Here is a 20000-nt window from a genome sequence, read left to right as displayed (position 1 = left end):
GATTTTACGAATCCCCCGCCCACTTTCATTCCTACCTCGAGTTCTTCCCATGCCTCTTTGATCATTTCCTCTGCATACAGGTTGAACAGCAACGGTGATAATGGGCAACCCTGCCTTACACCCCTTCCTAACACTGCCCATCCTGACTCCCCGTTTCCCACCCGCACCTGAGCAGTCTGAGACATGTACAGGTTGCGGATTAGCCTCCTTTCCCTCCAATCTATTCCTATTTTCTGCAATATACTCATTAGTTTTTCCCAATTCACTCTATCAAACGCTTTTTCGAAATCTACGAAACAGGCAAATACCTCCTGGTTGTGTTCTATATTCCTCTCGATTAATAATCTCATTACTGCAATGGCATCACGCGTACCTCTCCCCTTCCTAAACCCAAACTGATCATCCCCTAAGTAATCATTTGCCCTACTCTCTATCCTTTTGATTATGATCCTGAGAACAACTTTAGCTGCGTGGGATATCAAACTAATTGTCCTATAGTCCTCACATGACGTGGCCTTTACCCTTTTCGGAATCGGAACTAAAACTGCTCTCACAAAGTCTTCCGGCCAGATTCCCTCCACATAAATGCTACGGATCAGCCCATATAGCCTCTTCCTCCCACATTTTCCTAAGCATTTTAAAAGTTCCACGGGAATGTTATCTACCCCCACGGCCTTATTTAGTTTCATCTCCCTTAATGCCCTTTCTATCTCATTGTCTAGTATGCCTGGACCTAAGCTGTCTTCCTCTACGTCATTTTCTTTTTCAATGTCTAACTTTGTTGGTCTGAGTTCTTTACTATACAGTTCTTCTATATACTCCTTCCATCTCTCTTGGATCTTTCCTGCGTCAACTATTACCTTACCCGCCTTATCTCTAACTCTTAGCGTAGCTCTTCCTTTCTTACTTCCCGATAACGATTTAACTTTGCTGTACAGCGCACCGATTTCACCCTTCCTCTGCAGACTTTCCATATCCTCGCACTGCGTCTTCCACCATGCGTCTTTTGCCTTATTTGTTGCCCGCCTCAATTTATTGTTCAATTCTTTGTACTTCATTTTGCCTAATTCTGTATTTATATTCTTCCATTTTCGCCGCTCATCCATCTTTGTAATCATCTCATCCGTGATCCACGGTTTCCTAGTCCTTTTAGCGTTAACGGTTCCAATAGTGTCTTTTGCGGCTTTAGACAACCCTTTTTTGATCATTTCCCATTTTTCTTCGATAGTACTTAGCTCTTTACCATCCTCCATGATTTTCTCTACCGCCTGTTTGTATTCCTTCCTTTTCAACCCATTGAATGCTTCTACATTCCATTTTCTAACTCGCCGCCCCTGCCTTATCTTTTTGAAACGTACGCTACATTTCATAACAACTAAATTGTGGTCTGAGTCCGCATCCGCTCCCGGGAAGCTGTGCGAATTTATCACACTGTTCCTAAACCTGTGTCTAACCAGGATATAATCTAGCTGATATCTTCCTGAGTCACCTGGCATTTTCCATGTATACCTGCGTCTTTTGTGGTGTCTAAACCAAGTGTTGGTGATGACTAACCCCTGTCTCCTGCAGAACTCAACTGCTTTCTCCCCGCGGTCATTCCTCGTGCCTAAACCGTAGTCGCCCACCTCATCACCATCTCTTCCTTCGCCTACCGTCGCATTCCAATCCCCCATCACTATCAAATGTTTCCCTGCAGGAACACACGCGATCATGTCCTCTAACTGATCGTATATTCTATCGACCTCTTCTTCCTAATGGTTGCTCGGTGGCATGTATACCTGAATAATAACCAAGTTCGTCGGATCTGCTTTTATCTTGTAATAATCTATCCGTTAGCTGCTCTATGTCGACTACGCTTCTTCCTACCTTTTCATTTAATACTATGGCTACCCCTCGATGGATGTCGTCCCCACTGCTTCATATTATTCTATAATTATCACTCCAGTAATCCCCGCTATCTTTCCATCTGACCTCGCATAGACCTAAAATATCTATATTTCCCCTTTCCATCTCTCGCTTAACATTCTCCAATTTCCCTGTCCTCATCATTGTCCTAACATTCCACGTTCCTATTCTAACTAATTTGGTTTTCTTCTCCTGCGTCTTCTGTCCTGCTGCTGCTGGTTTTCCCTTGCAAGGGTTTCGTGGGATGACGACCGCGGAAGCCTTGCCTCCCCCGCTGCCGGGCACGACACACGGCCGATTGGGCCGAGCCCCGTGGTTGCCAGGACTCAAAATATCTCTATTGTCCATCATATTTTTCTAGGGAATGATAATTGAGGTGGTTTCCCGTTGCCTTCCTCAATAGTGTTTTTAACGTGACACCATCACTTACTGGCCGCCCCACTGGGGTCAGACGCCATTGCAGCCGCCTCACTGAGGAACAGACGCTGCGTGGACTACCTTTCGTCTGGCTCCTAACCTTCGACCTATCTGGCATGGGTGACCCTACCAGGAGCAATTTTTATTACTCCCGCCAGCACAGCTCTAGGGGTCATCGGAACGCACAAGCCCTTCCACCACGTCAAGGTTGTAGTCCGGGATAGGGATATATACATATACATGTATATATATTTATATATACGTACATATACATATATACACACAGGATCGGTCTAAAAAAGTAAGTAGAATGATTTTTTCTCGCCGATGCGCACGGAAAGTCTTGGGAAAGCACGTGACCACGTCAGTTGTCTGCGGGCCGTAATGGTGTAAGGATCGCCGCTAGACTGGAAACCTCTTCGAGGGTCGCATCACAAATTCATCATTCCACTGAGCAAGGATACGCGATAGAATTTGGTGCCACGCCCAGTTTCGTGAACCAAGTTGGTCGGTTCTGCTTTTACCTCTACCAGCAATATTCTATCCGTTTTTTGCTCTATGCTCGATTAGTTCCGTCCTTCCTTTTTATTCAACACCAATGCCACCCCTCGTTGGCTCTCCTATACACTTCTCTCTGTAACTATCACTCCAGTAATGCCCCACTCTCATTCCATCTTACCTCGCATGGACCGAAAATGTCTGCATATCCTCTCTCGATCTCTTGCTCTCTATTTTCTAACATTCCCGACCTCAACATCGTCCTAACATCCCAAGTCCACAGTCTCACTGGTTCGGTGCTTTTCCGCTGTGTACGCTGTGCTATTCCTGTCGGTCCTCTCCCCCCCAGGCGAGATTTGGTCCAGCGAGCCGATTCACGGAAATTTAAAAATCAAGGCCAAATGAACGAACTTGCGATACATATTTTTGGATGATTTTCATCGGAAGAGAAACATGACCCCTGTGAACGTGAATTCACGAAACGATAAGGTTCGTTTGCCTCATGATAACCTTCGAGTACATCATTGAAGTACAACATAAATAAACTTCGTCAAATCGAAAATTCGCATGGAGTTATTGCACACTGATATCAATAGCATGAAGTGCAATGCTAATTAGAGATGTACTGAACAAACTTCCGTTGAATCATTTCGTAATCGGCACTCGCGGCCATTTTTATGTCAATCCTGCCATGTTTCCTTGAACGGCGAAGTGCTCTGAAATGGTTCGATTGGCACCAAACGTATAATGTGGCTGATAATATCACCGTGGATGGAGTCATGCAGACGAGTACCGGGCGCCATCACCACGTACGCAAAGGGTAGGAGTGCCCGCAGCACCACTGCGACCTCCCAAAGCAACTGAGAGTATCGTATTTAGGGTCTACTGCGTTACATACGACCCCATTTAGAGACGCACGCAGCTTAGCGACCACACTCCAGGATGCGAACCCTTCGGTCGCTGTGATGAGATGAGCGCAGATTTGAATAAAGGCAGATGAGTTATACATCTTTGAAATGCGGATGAGGAGCAAAATGGAAACAATAAAATGCAGATCGGGAGGGGAAAGCTAGGGGTAAGTGTGCCAGTAAAAGGGGAAGAGAGGCGGGCGCAGCTTGGCATTCGAGGAAGGCAGGGCAGGTGGGTGCCGGAGTCACTGGAAAGAAATGAGATGCCGAAGACGGCGGCGGCGAGGGGAGAATGCAGGGAGAAAGGGGGAGGAGGAAGGAAAGAGTACAGGCATTTTGGATGGAATCGAGGAGGGCGGTTGAAAGTGCGCCGATGCAAAGGATGCGAGCTATCGCGTTACGTAAAATGGTTAAGGATACTATGCCCCCCTTCAGTTATGTCTTACGAGAACAGTGGTGTACAGTGTCAGGGTTCATCAAAACCCTACCCTTTTCCAGTGGACTACTGCTTAGAATAATAAAGATATGCTTGCCGGTTCGACTTGCGTCCAATCTCTCCCAACATGACAAAGCCAACGAAGCAAATGCTCCCCACTATTACCTAAACCAAGAGCATTCACGTTCTTTGGTCGACATTCATACTTATCCTGCCATAACACCAAGGGTCACTTTTATATGAATACATCACACCTGTATATGTGCGCACAACACGCTTCCGAATTTTTGATTCCTTGGAACTATAAAATTACACCAAAGGAGAGTGAAATACAGATAATTCTAAATTTGGGGTTAATTACCAGAGCGTGCGGAGTGTCGGACGGGATGCGGGCGGTGTAACATGCTTGCTCTGTTAATTTTATTTGTCGCCTCATCTCAAATTTATAGTTTATTCCTTTTGATTTAATTTTCGCGATAACAACGTTAAGGGTTAAATAGGCCATGGCGCATCGTACGTATACATTTGAAGCTTTATTGGATTAGGCGCCGGCGAAAAAAATATATATATATATGTATATATATATATATATATATATACAGGTATATATATATGTATATCTATATATATGTATGTGTGTGTGTGTGTGTTTCTTGGCCGAAAAAAAGGGGAGAAGGAAAACATTATGCATTAATCCGCAGCTCATACCATCAATTTCATAATGAAATTCGTTTAATTTGTGTTCCATACGTTTCGGACGTGTTTCCCAGGATACAAAGCAAGCGCACATTGGAGATAAACCTCTCGTCCCGCACACACACCCTTCCCCCCCCTCCGGCCACCCTTAAACCCCCTTCACCCTCCCACCCACCCCATTCACCCTCCCAAACCCCCCACGGGAGATGAATGAACGAACGAATGCCGAGGCGGCGTCTGACGCAAATGGCTTCTTTTTTTTTTGAACAAATCAAGATTAAAATCTTCCACACTCCCGAACGTCGTGAATGGCCCCCGGGGGGAATTAAAAAAAGGATAAAAAGCAGGGCAGGACGAAACAAAAAAGGGTTAGGCGATGTGGGAGAGAAAGGCCCCTTTCTCCGCTGATTGACATTTACTGGTGCTCCTCGCGGCGCCTCCTCCCGGTGGTCGATACGCACCCGCGGAGGGCACGCGCACCCGATTGGCCCCAAAAGGGCGGGCGTGACTGCGATGCCGAACCGTCGCCGCTCGGCACCCGAGGCAGGGTCCAGGGCCCCACCACGCCGCTAACCCTTCAAATTTCCACCATTCCGATCTCCTTCGATGAAGCTTCCGAACCCTACGATTAGTGGGAATCTTCCTCGATATATAGTATATTTCCATGGCTGCTGTCTCGAACACGCCTCGGACGGCTCTCGCGATGTTGGACACGACCAAACGAAACCGAAGGCCAACTGCGAACGTATATGCTGCAGAATAATGCGACGGAAAATGTTTCGGAACACCTTAACCTTTTCAGGAAACGACTCCGTGGAATATTGCCGGTCTACTGATGAGAGAGCAGGAGGCACGAGTACCTCATAAGGAAGCAATTGAGACGCAGGCCAAAGGAGGAGGAATGAAGCTGGAAGGCAAGGGGGGGGGGCGAAATTACGCCGGGGGATTTGAGGAAGGCCGGAAAAACAGTTGGCAGTTAGGAGGACACTTGGGGGGCAAATGAAAAACATGTAGAGGGAAGCCCTTCCAAAATCCACAATGCGGTGCGGCCGCAGTCTCCAGGGGCCGCCGCGCTAACCCCTCCGAATTCGGAAGACGAGGGCGCAACGATCTTGCTAAAGCACTGGAAAAAATCAAGAGTGATTTTAAATAGCATAAACTTGTACTGATGAGCTAGAGATCTGTTACACCTCGAATCAGCCCGGCAAACAGTTGCAGCCAAACGCCTACACAGTGTCATTGAGACATTCGCCATTGCTAGATGCGCTTAGCCAATTAGCCCCACGGATTTCAGGCCCATTCGCATCCTAAACGTAACTTAATCCAATGCTGCAGATTCACAAACGGCCTGAAATGATGGGACGGCGTGAGCGAGTCTTATTCCCGCCCGAACGACCTCGCATGCGTCGCACTCGGATGTATACGTACCTCGTCCTCATCGGCGAATGGCAGGCCGCACTCTCCCCCCCCCCCCCCTAAGAGCGGCTCACAATTAATACGGAGGAGGTGCAACGCACATCACTCCCCTGACCTCCAACGCCGCCCCCTGACCACCTTCCAATCAGTTACGATTTCTAATCTCTCGACAGTTTTATTCTTTACTCGTTCAATTGAAAACCACGGAAACTCTTCAATCTATTTAAACATAATGTGGATGGGCTGCTGCAAAATGATGATCTCAATTTCAATAACATCTAAGAAAAATTAACTGATGGTACTTACACTTCTCTCCACTCCCTTAGCACTTACTCGCATAATGTCTTTCAAAATGAATGCAAAAATTTCCTTTCGGTCCCTACCCATTGACTAAAACCTTGACCTGGTGGAAAGGCATGCTGGTTCTGATGACCCCTGGGGCTCTACTGCCGCGATCAATATTTGCCCTGGTAGGGTCGCCCATGCCAGATAGGTCGAAGGTTAGGCGCCCGACGAAAGGTAGTCCACGCAGCGTCTTTTCCTCAGCGAGGCGGCTGTAGTGGCATCTGACCCCAGCGGGGCGGCCAGTAAGTGATGAGGTCACGTTAAAAACACTATTGATGAAGTAACCTCAATTACGTATAAATACAGTATTGTGGATGGCCGGAGCAAACGTATTCTCCATACTTATCTTTATTATTTTAAATAATTAATATTTCAGGGATTCAATAATTTCAAATGCGAGAAATTACAAGAGTGCACAGAATCGTTCGCCCGGCCGGGAATTCGAACCCAGATCCCTCTAATACCAGCTCTTATGCTCTCACCCATTCAACTTCCGAGACGCCCTCTCTCCATCCCCAGGCGCACCAGCACTGGCCAAGCACCAGCCTGATTCCCAGGATCAGAGAGGATTTCGAGTGTCCGAATATGCAGCGAAAGTCGCGGGGTTGAAAAATGAAGCTTGTGGGCAAACCCGCGCGCGGAGTGCGGCTGAAGGCGAAAGTGGTGCGGCGGGACTGTGGTCCAGTGGTCCAGCGGGAGTTGGGTCGGACTCGGCCTGATTTCCCCGCAGTCAAATCCCAGCGATGCGCGTGCGGCAGGACCTTCCGGGTACGTGAGCAGGGACCGCCACGGGTGGCGCACCACTCACTCCCGGCATCCCCCGTCGACGCGCGAATCCCCCCGCGCACCTTGGGGTCACTCACTCGAGGAAGATTGGGCGGAGAGTTCAAACTACTACTCCCCCCCCCGCCCCCTAACGAGGTCGGATAACGCAATCACTAGCAGTAGTTATTAGGGGAGGTGGAGACCGACAGCTGATGCCATTTGCGCCCTTAGGGACGGATGGGAAAGGAGGAAGGGTGGAGAGAAACCCGGCGTCGGCATTAGTCCACCTACTCTTAATGAAAGGCTCCAAGGAGTCCGGAGTTTAACGTTCCTTCCGACGGACGCCGTACTCGCTCAAAATGCTCGCTCTAATTATATTGACGTTATGTCTCCTACTGCAGTACGATGGGGGTAATAATGGATTTTCAGCATTATCATTAAAGAGACGCCCTAAAGAGATTTCATATGTAATTTAACCTTCGCTTCATAGAGTGATTCCCGGCCTAGCTGCTCTAATATTTTGGATACGCTACTAAGTTTATCATAACGTTTTACAGATTTAGCTCCTCTACGCAACACGCGATCCAAACCGGCAATAAATCCTATTTATTAAACATCCCATATACATCTACGTAATACCCCGAAATCCGCTAAAAGGGCGTGTGGCGGGGGGTGTTAGGTCACCACCCGTAAAAGAGAATAAAACACAGGCAACACCAGCATATTTATGCAAAGCTACACCCATAGAGCGTATATATTCATGCAACAACCTTTCAAATTACACGTATGCAAATACACATACCATCAACTAGCAAGCACATGCACTTTAGAATGTCGTAAAAATTTATCCAATAACGTGTAAGCTAGAATTTGAAAAGCAAGAAGGGGAAATTCCACTGCCACATGGACATGCAACATACAATGGTCTCCGCCCTCAAGAAACACCACCGGTAGCATATTCTAATTGAGGCCTAACCAGCGAAATGTAACATTTCTCTCTAAACTTCCCCAATGCTCTTCTTATAAATTCTAATTTTATGTTAATTTGTCCCCGATTGTGTTTCATCCAGGAGAAGTCGCGAGTGAGTGTAACGCCTAGGTATTTAATCGAGTCTACACATTCCATCTCGGTACTCCTGATGAAGTAGGCGTTTGGGCACGGAGGGCGAGTTTCGATTGCTGCCCATCGAGGGCCGTGAGCGCATATTTCGCAGGGGCGGCACGTGCACACACGAGCACATTCGAGAAAGAGGTGGCCCTCTGACGATGACCAGCAGGGCACACGATAGGAGAAGTGCCCCTCTAACGAGCGTCGGCCGGGTTGCCGCTGATGGTCCGAAGCAGAAGCGGGGTGGATGTCCAGATTTGCATGGAGCTAAAACGCTCGAAATTAAATTATCCGGGGAAGGAAGTGGGCCGAGGGCAGCAACGAACTCGCCCGTTGGGTTGCGTGGTGGTGCCATTTCCGGCCACTCCCCTCCCCCTCGATCGCCACCCTCCCCGAGTGATCCACCACCGGCGGAGGAGAGTTATCTGCAGCCACACTCATTCCCCTTCGCCATTAGACCCTCTCCGGAAATTACCCGCCTACATCAAGGCTCGCTTCTTGGGACGACCTCCGCTCACGCCCCACTGGAGACCGGGGTCGAAGGAGTCTCCGGACCCATCTGGGCTCGTGGCTCAACGTAGATGACGAGACATCAACGTCGTCGCCCTCCACATCGATGTCAACATCAGTGAGTTAGGGCAGGCAGGTCGACATCACACTTAATATATCGACATATCGAAGTGTCGCTCAACCGAAGAAGAGAGAAAAGAGAAGACATTTTGTGTGAAACGATGAGGGTTGAAAAGTAGGAGGACTTGATTGAGGAAATGGTTCTGCCACGAGAGGATTATGTTGAGCGCAGTACTTTAAATGTCATGCTAATTAGTGTTCGATAGTTTTCCAAGAGCTTCGAAGACATGCCCCTTCCGATCGTTAAAAGGCCGATTTCAAAATACATGTGTGTACACGGACACAGTGGAATGAGTTCTTCGAATATCACCATCTATGACTATTTGAGGCTGGGGTTCTCAAGCACGTTCCAAGTAATCATGCAGGGTAATACCTTTTCAATTTCCATTATTTCTTTCAAAATGATACCTAGTCCTCATTGGGAATCCATTTTGGATTGAATCAGATATGGCGGGGTGCGTTTCACCGAGAGGGTTATTAATGACCAAACAAAGTGTAAAAAAGTAAATGGCTTTAGGTGGTGTGTTGCCTCCCTTTCATTTCCAACTTTGAACTAACTGCTGGAAACCATAGTAGTAGTAGTATTTAGGGGAGGCGACCGACAGCTGAGGTCATTTGCGCCATAGGGGATGGACAGGAAAGGATGAAGGGTGGAGAGAAACCCGGCGTCGGCATTAGCCTACTCTTTACGAAAGGCGCCAAGGGGTCCGCAGCTTAACGTCCCATCCGACGGACGGCGTACTCACTCAAAGTGCTCTCCACAAAGCACCTCAAGTAGGGATAGAGATACCTCTGAAAAATATTCAACACCGCCGGGATATGAACCCGCGCCCTCTAGGTGGGAAGCCAGTACGTTAGCCCCCGCACAATCTCGATCCCCTTATCAGTTCAGAAATTGAATCCTTTATGTAATTAGGTGGCTCCTTCAGTCATGAGGACACCTGTTTTCAGATCACTATTTCGTTCAATCCACATTATTTTCTGCTGGAAATAAATTTTTCTAAAAATTAAGGTAACAACTTATGTTACTTAGAAATTATTCGAGATCTTACGGTGAAAAATTCAGCGTAAACCTTAACCTAACCACGGTGTTTAACCAATTTGTCTTGGCTTCATTAATTGCATTTTCTCCAGTGGGTGATAAACATTAAATTCATATTCACATTGCAACTCATGAAAATTACTCCTCTTCCTGATATTTTTATCAAATTAATCGTCTGCCAAAAATTGTGGAAGAATACATTAGGTGTCCAAAATGTGAATCAAACATAAATAAACCTGCTTGCTATGCATGCAATAACCTGTGGTGTTAACCACTTCAAGCTCGCTAATACCCAAAGAATTTTCCAATTCAATTTGCATGCCTTTCCGAAGCCAACACGTTTCCTTAATGAATTTCACTTTCACTGGCGCGATGGTTCGATATCATACCATCAATGCCCTTAATCAGCATCATACCTTCGACTCTCTTGACTAACGCAAAATATCAGCGTAAAATATTATTTCAGTACATACAATATTGCCTATAATCTTATGAAGTGTAGGTGTATGTATGTAATCCGGCAACTCGTTCATTTTTCTTACATTCAGGTTACACCCCAAATCAGTCATAAAAGAGTTAGGCACTGACTAAGAATGACATAAAAAATAATATTTTATTTCTATTATTATTATTAGGTAATCTACCGGTTACGGTAGGATTTGGATGGGCACAGCGACCAAATAAATATCTTTTTACTTATATATTAGTATATATATTTAAACGATATATTCATATACTCTCCTAACAAAACACAGCCCAACATCCTACTCTACAGCAAGCTCCTCTTCAGCTCTATACACTTCTTCCTTTCCATCCAACATCCCTAATCCATTCCTACCCCTTCCTCGTTTGCCTAACATTCTCCCCTCTGCAATCAGAGTCTTCAGCATCCCATGACCTCTGTATTTGGTCATTATAAAGGCACTGGCAATCGTTGGATCAAGAGTAGGAGTTGGCAAATAGGCAAACTCTCGGATGAAAATATCGTGGCCGTTCATGGCAGACAGAAGCCCAAAGCATGCATAAAAATTCTCAAATCAAATCGTAGGTCAACAATTATTATGTACAAAACCATTTCTTAAAGGCAAGAAATCACTTCTACTCACTCTTACGAAAAAAGTAAATCTTGCAAGAAACATCAGTACCACGATGAGTAATGCACGGCGGAATTTATCTCGTCCTCTCGATTTTTGTGAACCGAATGATTGCGCACGGATTTGCTGGATCGCCCCACGCGTAGTAGTGCTGTTGCATTGAGCACGCGGTGGTGGGCAATTGAACTCGGGGGCGCCGGCCGAGGTTGGATTCCTTCTTGGCTCGGGAGGGATTCTTTCTTGGCTCGGATTGTAAATAAATACTAAATACTGGACAAGGGGAATATGTGTACAAGCTAACAAATAATTAAGATTTATCAGAAGAGTATTGGGTAAATGTGATAATAATTTTTAATCATCACTCAATGGAGCGAAGGTTGAATTACAGATTAAATCTCTTGCATATATTGGAAAGACGTCTCTTTAGCAATGATGTAGAAAATGCATTATTACCCCCATCGTACTATGGTAGGAGAGATCATGTCAGTAAAATTAGAGAGATCAGAAGTAGAACGGATAGATTTAAGATGTCATTTCGCCCACGGACGAAAAGAGATCAGAATAACGTTGTCCGACCGCACTAGGAGGGCAAAGTATTTTAGGTCAAACCCCCTGCCACACACCCTAGCTGTATGGGGCAAGCGGTTATTCCCACTTCAAAAGAGGCTAATGAGAGAAGCTGGACCTACTTTAATAAATAAAACAGTTTCTGGCGTCACTTGATGGAAAATCTTCACATTGAAATTGACATCAGACCACTTGGCTTTTCCACATAGAATAAAGCCAAGTTGTTTAATTTCAATTTCAACTGAACCTTCTCTTTTTCGAATAATGGTTGTAATGGAATCATTACATTTTTATGAGTGGCTGATTTCAAGTACTCAAAAATTAACAAATTAATAAGTACCTACTCGTTGACTCTCGTTCAATCTATTTTTTTAAAAACTTCTTAATAATAATCTCCAATTGCAGTGCAGCGTATTCAATTTTTCCTGTATCCTAACGCTTTTATTTTCACTTACTAATCAAATTAAAACCAGGAATACACGCGAATGAGTGACTACGTGTCTCGTACTATCCAATTTTTAACGGGAAATACTGCTTGCATTATAAAAACAGAACCATGGTTGGACTTCACCAATATCGTACTTCGCTCTTGAAGCAATTGACGGCCATCGGTCCCAAAATAAAAAATTTGCCACAGGGGGGACTATTCTTGAAAGGCGTACTGACGGCGCCAAGTCACGCCAGTAAAGCTGAGCGGAGGCGCCGATATAGAGAGAGGGAGAGGGGAGAGAGAGGCACGGAGGTGACCTCAGGGAAAGGGCCCAACTTTGGATCGGCGCGGTCATTAAGACTCGGGGGAGGGGAGCAATTGTTTCGACAATGATATCTTCCTAGCGAAGCACTATGCCAGTTATCCACATATTTTCACTTATCACCACGACGACGGATGTCGGGCAACGAAAAATAGGCCCGGCTAGAAGGGCGCCTCCACGAATACGGGTATTTCGATAAGAGAGTTAGTTCCCCGGGGGGGGGGGGCTGGAATGGGCGAGGAGGCCGTTTTGAAGAGCACTGGCACCGCGGCAGATTAACAGGCAAGCGGGGGAGTAAGGGATGGGGGAGGGACTTTGCATTTGCCTGCTTTGGCATTTGCCTAATCTCATAGAAACGCCAAAGGCACAGAGATAAAGTTTGAAATTATTCTGGCCGGTAATTATGATAAAATTATTTCCATAAACCTTTTTCCCCCCGCGCCATTTCCTTCTCAAGTCACTTGGGCCAAATCGACGAGGTAATCAGGGAAAGGCAGGACGAAGAAGTGACAGTGACATGAGTAAACATTTTCGAGAATAAAAAACAGACGTGGAATAAACAAGGCGAAGCTGAAACCATGGGCAATAAAGATAAACGCACATTCAGTGTATTAACTAGAGGTGTATAAACACCTCGCGCCGGGGCCTGGAGCAAGGCAAGCAGGGCAATGAGAGAGCCTCGCATTTGAGCCGGAGAGAATGCGAGGCCGGTGGATCCGAGGTCACCCCGTAGAATATGATGCGAGGCAGGACATGGGATAAATTAAGAAAAGCAAATCAAACCACAAGTACCCGTGGCGGCTGTGGAGGTAGATCCACGCAGAACTACTCAAGGGAAACGTGAAAGGAAGGGTTAATCTTGATTACTTACAACATCAACATAGTAGGGGGAGATGTGTCCGGAGTTCTTTCCAATAGGTTCCCATCTCAAAATAAGGGATGGACAGCAGTGTGTGAGGCGAGATTGGACGATAGGTTTGATTTTACGTTTGGCACTTCTGGCACGTACCATGGACCATCAACAACAACAGGACGGCAAGTGATTGCTCAAGACGAAGATTACTCGCAAGTGGAGGAAGAGTAATTTTATTTTTTTAAATTTAATACATACACTGCAAGCCACCCACCATTAGTGTGTGGCAGGGGGTGAATGCCCACCAGACTAATTTTTACCCGAACATGACCCTACCGCGTTAGAACAATGTTATTATGATCCCCTATCGTCCGTGGAAAAAATGGCTTCTTAAATCTATCTGTATTACACTTAATCTCTCTAATTTTATTTATATGATCTCGCCTTCCGTAGGACGATGGGGGCAATAATAAACTTTCAACATCACTGCTAAATAGACGTCCTTCCAATTCATGCAAGAGATTTACCCTGTAATTTAACATTCCCTCTACTGAGTGATTCCCAGCCTAGCTCCTCTAATATTTTGGAGACGCTCCTAAGTTTATCATAACAACGTTTCGCAAAAATATCATGTGATGTTATGTCATGTAATTTTAAGTCCAGAGCAGTCATGTGGTCACCACCAATGGCATTGCGAAGAGTGGCTATTGCCCTTATCGAGGGCAGGGCGGCGGGTTCCTTAACGGAGACTTCCGGGTTCAAATCTGGTTAATCTCAGTTAACACCATATCAAGTGTATATTTACTGGAAAATTACCGAGCACGACGAGGTTGGTCGCAAATAAAACTTTTCACTTATTGTTTTTACCTACGGGACAAGAGGAAAATTACTCTGGTGGGCATCCCAGGTTAATCGGATGCCACATTAACAAATATTTTAAAATTATATCAAGTAAACACTAGAATTCAAACAAAAATATTAATTGACTTTTAATTAAATGTCTTAAATAATTTATGAAATTAAGTTAAAATAAGAAATAGTGGCATTATAAGTCGCAGGGGGAGAGAGGGGAGGGTATCGGATAGCTGACCCCTATGGGGGCATTTGTTACATTACTTCCGTCAAATCAACGTTCCCGGCCCTTCAACAATTCCGCACAAGAAGCGCCACCTCATGAATATTGGAACCTCAGCATCAAAGCAACTATTCTAGGTTTAGAAAAAATTGAGTAGTTTCAGGCGTGATGTGGTGGAATCCGAACACAATAAAGAAAAGATGGTAACAATTTCCACTAGATAAGTATCTAGTGGAAAAATGCCGCCATCTTCTCTTCGTTAGTTCAGGTTTAGCCTAGAAAAAACTTCGATCCAACATCCACTAAAGCTCTGAGGTGCGATTGACGCCATCATTTTCCACCTGCCGCCCTCCAGCATGCCGGGAAGCATACTAAACCTGTATGACCTCCGCAGAAAACTGCCAACTCTTACCACCCAGATAATATCGCACCTTATCTTCATTCTGCCCAACGTGATCTTGTTAGCCTTGGATCAGGAAAGATCGCTTACATTAATTAATCGTTTACCAACGCTCAAAGACATGCGAAAAACAGTTTTCGCAGAAGTCTCAGAACTATTTTTTTCATTTTTAAGTGGGATACGGAGAATTAAAATTTGGAACAGATCTGCTCCCATGCCCACTCCCCACCAAGTGATCCTATTGGCTGACCCCTCCGTGACGTAGAGAGTGCATGTCAGCTGCAAGTTGAACCACTGAACATTTAAACGAAGCGTAGACCTTTCGCATATTTTTATATGAACACCACGGACGAAAAACCGGAGATATTTTTTGCGTTGATTCCACGACTTCACCGGTCATATCGACGGAATTATTTTACCACGTACGGCTGGTTTCCATGGAACTAGTAGTGCATGGTTTCAATTGTCAGTGCTCGCTTCCTTATTTCCTCAGCGACCGGATCGCAGTGAATTGGCTGTAGGGAACGGTCCCCAAAGGTATTCTTGCCAACCCCCCAACAAAAAAACACAATATTTGTTACCAACCTTAAGGAAAAAAAGACACCCACACAAAAATCATGGTCGCAAGGCAGTGTCCCGCGGGAAACTGAGAAGGGAAATATGTACACCCAAATACAATGAAATTTTTTAAGGATTTCGAACAACATGCGACTCCTCCTTGATGTAAATACACATAAATACTACTTTCCAAAGTCCAGGATCTAATGTTTGAAATTATTTTTCGAAAATTGAACGAATATGCATCGATTCAATCACACTCTGCGTTTTGATGCTGGCACACCTGATCGCGTGGCACAAAATCCAACCCGCAGATGTGTATAGCCACGCGCTCATTCCCTGCGTTTAAGGGTGCCGACGCCGTTAGCTCAGAGGATAGCTTTCGAATGACCGTCGGACGCGATTATTTTTAAGCGAAGTGACGGTGAGAAGGGTGCCGCTATCACTTCTTCGGTGAATTGAGTGGTCACCCTTATTTCCCGTCCCTCGAAATGCACAAAAATATTCTTTTTAGCCAATCCTACCGCTTTGCGCCTGCGCAGCAGAGGTTGCGCACCGAGTAACAATCATTACTACGAATGCGACGAAAATACGGATTTATTTTCCATCTTTTATTACTTTTGATAACATAATGCTGAGTGTATATTATTGAGTGCCCTTACGATGTGCTGAAAAGTGCACCTGATATTAGTACTGAACAGCGATAGCAGGGTATGTAAGCGTCAAAATAACGATTTTTATGTAGTCTTAGAACGGCAACGCCATACACATTATTATTCGAGTCAGTTCAAGCTACATCATACGAATGTATTAATAATATAACTGTCGAACTAATAGTTCCCCTGCTCTCCCCAAAAGCAATCTTTTATTCTGTAGGATCACCACTCGCCATTGTTCTGCACAGAGAGACACAAGAAACGATTTCACACGAGCGACACGGGTAGGGGCCGACCAAACGACCACGCGACCTGAAAAATGACACCTGGGGATGTCTGTATTTTCTGTATTCCCGAGAGCTCATATAATCCCTGGAATTATACATGATGAATGATAATTTGTTCCTTTTATGATGCTGGAACCTGTTGGTGGTGTTTTCTCAATCTAAACGCAATACAAGAAATAAAACTTGGCAAAATATAAATCCCTAGTATTTAAATGCCCAAGTAGCGGTACTTAGTGTTTTAAATACACACACACATAATATATATATATATATATATATATATATATATATATATATATATATATATATATATATATATATATATATACATATATACATATATATAAATTTGAAATTCCCACCATATCGTAGTTCCACTGGAGATCACGATTGGCGTTCTTGAAACTACAGGCATCTAGAAAAACAGTCATAACCTCAAAATGGCTGAGATGTTACGCACAATTCTGGAGCACTATCTAAGAGCCGTTATCATCGAAAGTGTTCGCGCTGAGCGTTATATTTAGAAATAGTTCGATTCTTCTTCTGGTACCCCAGATCTATTGTTTACGATAAAGTAACATGCTGCGAAGAAGTCTGGGGAAGGTTTCGCAAACCCGGCGAGGAAATCTCATTCGAGGAAACGCGTGTTTGTCCGGATATAAGCGCCGCAACCATTCCATTAATATATATATATATATATATATATATATATATATAATTATATATATATATAGTATATCTTCGAAATGGAACGCTCTTCGGCGAAGCACATATATATAAAAACACAGATGTAGATTTTTAAACCATAGAGACAAAGAAAGGACACTCACAATATGTTGTTTTGACTTTTCGATGGCACGGCAGAATGGCGTTCTCGTTCTATATATATATATATATATATATATATATATATATATATATATATATGTATGTATGTATGTATATATATATATATATATATATATATATATATATATATATATATATATATATATATATATATATATAAAATGGCCTTCTCGTGAAAGAGCAGAGAGGACATGTGCGGGGGAAAGGTGGGGAAAGGAAAGGTAAGGGACCAACAGGAAATGAACCAGGGGGTGGGAGGGGATATGTAGGCAGCCATATGATGCATTCAGTGGGCTTGGTTCAGCCCAGGGGGTTTAAATGATTGGGCCACCCAGATATTCGCCATCTCGCGGGTTATCACCTCTATTATACTAGTCGATTTGGGAAGGATTTCAATCACGGAAACGGAGAAGCAGTCGTCAAAAGATTGATTGTGGGAAACAGTGTGAGTAGGGATGGGATAATTAAGGAAGGTGGGAGATTTGGTGGAATATCGGTGGTTATTCATGCAGAGGGAAAGTGCGGTCGTACATTCGCCCACGAAGAAGGCAGGGCAGAAGTTACAGGAGGGGCGATATATAATATATGGCGCAGGTGGCGACCGGTTGGGAGTTTGTACTGAGTGAGGGGGAGGGTCTTAAAAGATGACAGCATTTGCAGTGTGGGCGGTTGCATGGTGCGGATAGGGGCGGGGGAGAGACGGGGTGTTTCGCAGCTGGTTTTGTTGACTTGAAGATGTCACGCAAGTTCGACGGGCGTTTAAACAAAACGGAGGGACAATGTGGGATTGCAAGTGATGTGGACTGAGTGTTGTTAATAATGGGGAAGAGGTCACGGATTAGATGTTTAATTTTTTTGTGTTCCGGGGAAGAAAGTGGTGAAAAGATTAGGGCATATTGGGCGGTTTGGCTTGGGGAGAGGAGTGTATTGGGTTGACGGTTTGAGGATTTCACTGTTCAGTAGTTTTTCAGGGTACCCACAATTTCTGAGAGAGTCTTGTAGCTAGTCCAAGTATTTCTGTTGGGAGGGGGTGTTGTTGCAGAGACGGAAGCGACGGACTGAGAGTGAGAATCGGATGGAGTGTTTTGTGTGAGGTGGATGGCAGCTGTCGAAATTAAGATACTGTTGCTTATTAGTTGGTTTAATGTGGACTGAGGTGAAAAACGTATTGTTTTGGAGGTGAATATCGATATCTAGGAAAGTGATATTCGAGTTGGATATAGAAGAAGTGAAAGATACTGAGGAGGAGGAGTTGAGAGAGGAAATAAAAGAGGATAAAGTTTCGTGTCCATGGGACCAAAGGAGGAATATATCATCGATATAGCGGGCCCAGAAGAGTGTTTAAGGGTGTTTTTTGTGGCAGAACTACATGTTCTAGCATACCCATAAAAAGATTGGCGTATGCAGGAGCCATACGCGTGTCCATTGCAGTGCCTTTTATTTGTAAATATATTTTGTCGTTGAATTGAAAAGCATTTTTGGTGAGAACGATTTGGCTCAGTTCAATGAGGAAATCTGTGGATGGGGTGTGTGGTGTGGATCGTAGGGAGAGGTAATATTGCAGGGCTTCTAAGCCTTCTTTGTGGGGAATGGAGGTGTGGAAAGATGTAACATCTAGTGTGACCATGAGAATGGTCGTGTTGTGCGGAATTGGGATTGAGTGTAGACGTTCCAGAAAGTGGTGCGAATCTTTGATGTACGAAGGGAGTGAAGTGGCTATGGGTTGAAGGTGGCGGTCTATTAATGTGGAGGTTCATTCTGTGGGTGAGTTGATGCTAGAGACAATGGGGCATCTGGAATGATTGGTTTTGTGAATTTTGGGTAGCAAATAGAAATGGGGGGTCTTAGGATTAGGTGCCAAAAGAGTGGATATATCTTTGGGGGAGAGACCTTCTTTGGGACTGAAATTGGGTAGAAAAGAGAGAATATCCTTATGATATGAAGGGTATGGATCCTGGTGCAGGGGGGCATAGCAAGAAAGGTCGTTTAATTGGCAAAATGCCTCAGCGTTGCAGTCTTTTTTGTTTAGCACGGCAACAGAATACCCTTTGTCCGCCGTCGTGATTATAATATCTACATCTACATTATAATACTACATAATATCTATATTATAATACTACATATGTATGCACATTCGAACACGAAATCCCGCCAAACGGCGAACAAATATTTATTAACATGTAAATTGATATAAGGGAACGGGATAGGAACACACATAAAGGACGAACACAGGAGAGGTGGGGAAGGCGGAATCAGGTAAATAACGAGTATAAAAATATTTCCTAGTACGGAATTTGAACTCCGGATCCTTCCACTTGCCGGGCGGATGGATGCTCTCAACAACTTGAGCTATCCAGGAAACCTAATTTACACTGAGGTTGGCGATGCTTTATGCAACCAAATGCCCAGATTCTACGTTTTCCCGTTTTTCCCGACTGGATTGGGTTTGTTTTACAAAATATTAATTGGGTGTTGGGTCAATTCAAAACCTACCTTAACCGGTAGATTACTTAATAATAATATATATATTATAATAAGGCTGCCTGATATAAATATATATATAATTATCTTTGAAATGGAACGCTCTTCGGCGACGCACAAATATATAAAAACACAGATGTATATTTTTAAACGATAGAAACACAAGGAAAGGACACTCACATATGTTGTTTTGACGTTTCGGAAATTATATATATATATATACACACACACACACACACACACACACACACACACACACACA

The sequence above is a fragment of the Hetaerina americana genome, unplaced genomic scaffold, assembly GCF_022747635.1.
Source record: "Hetaerina americana unplaced genomic scaffold, ioHetAmer1.1.p SCAF_27, whole genome shotgun sequence".
Classification (NCBI taxonomy): Eukaryota; Metazoa; Arthropoda; class Insecta; order Odonata; family Calopterygidae; genus Hetaerina; species Hetaerina americana.
The sequence above is the reverse complement of the archived record's forward strand: the minus strand, read 5'-3'. Positions refer to the sequence as shown.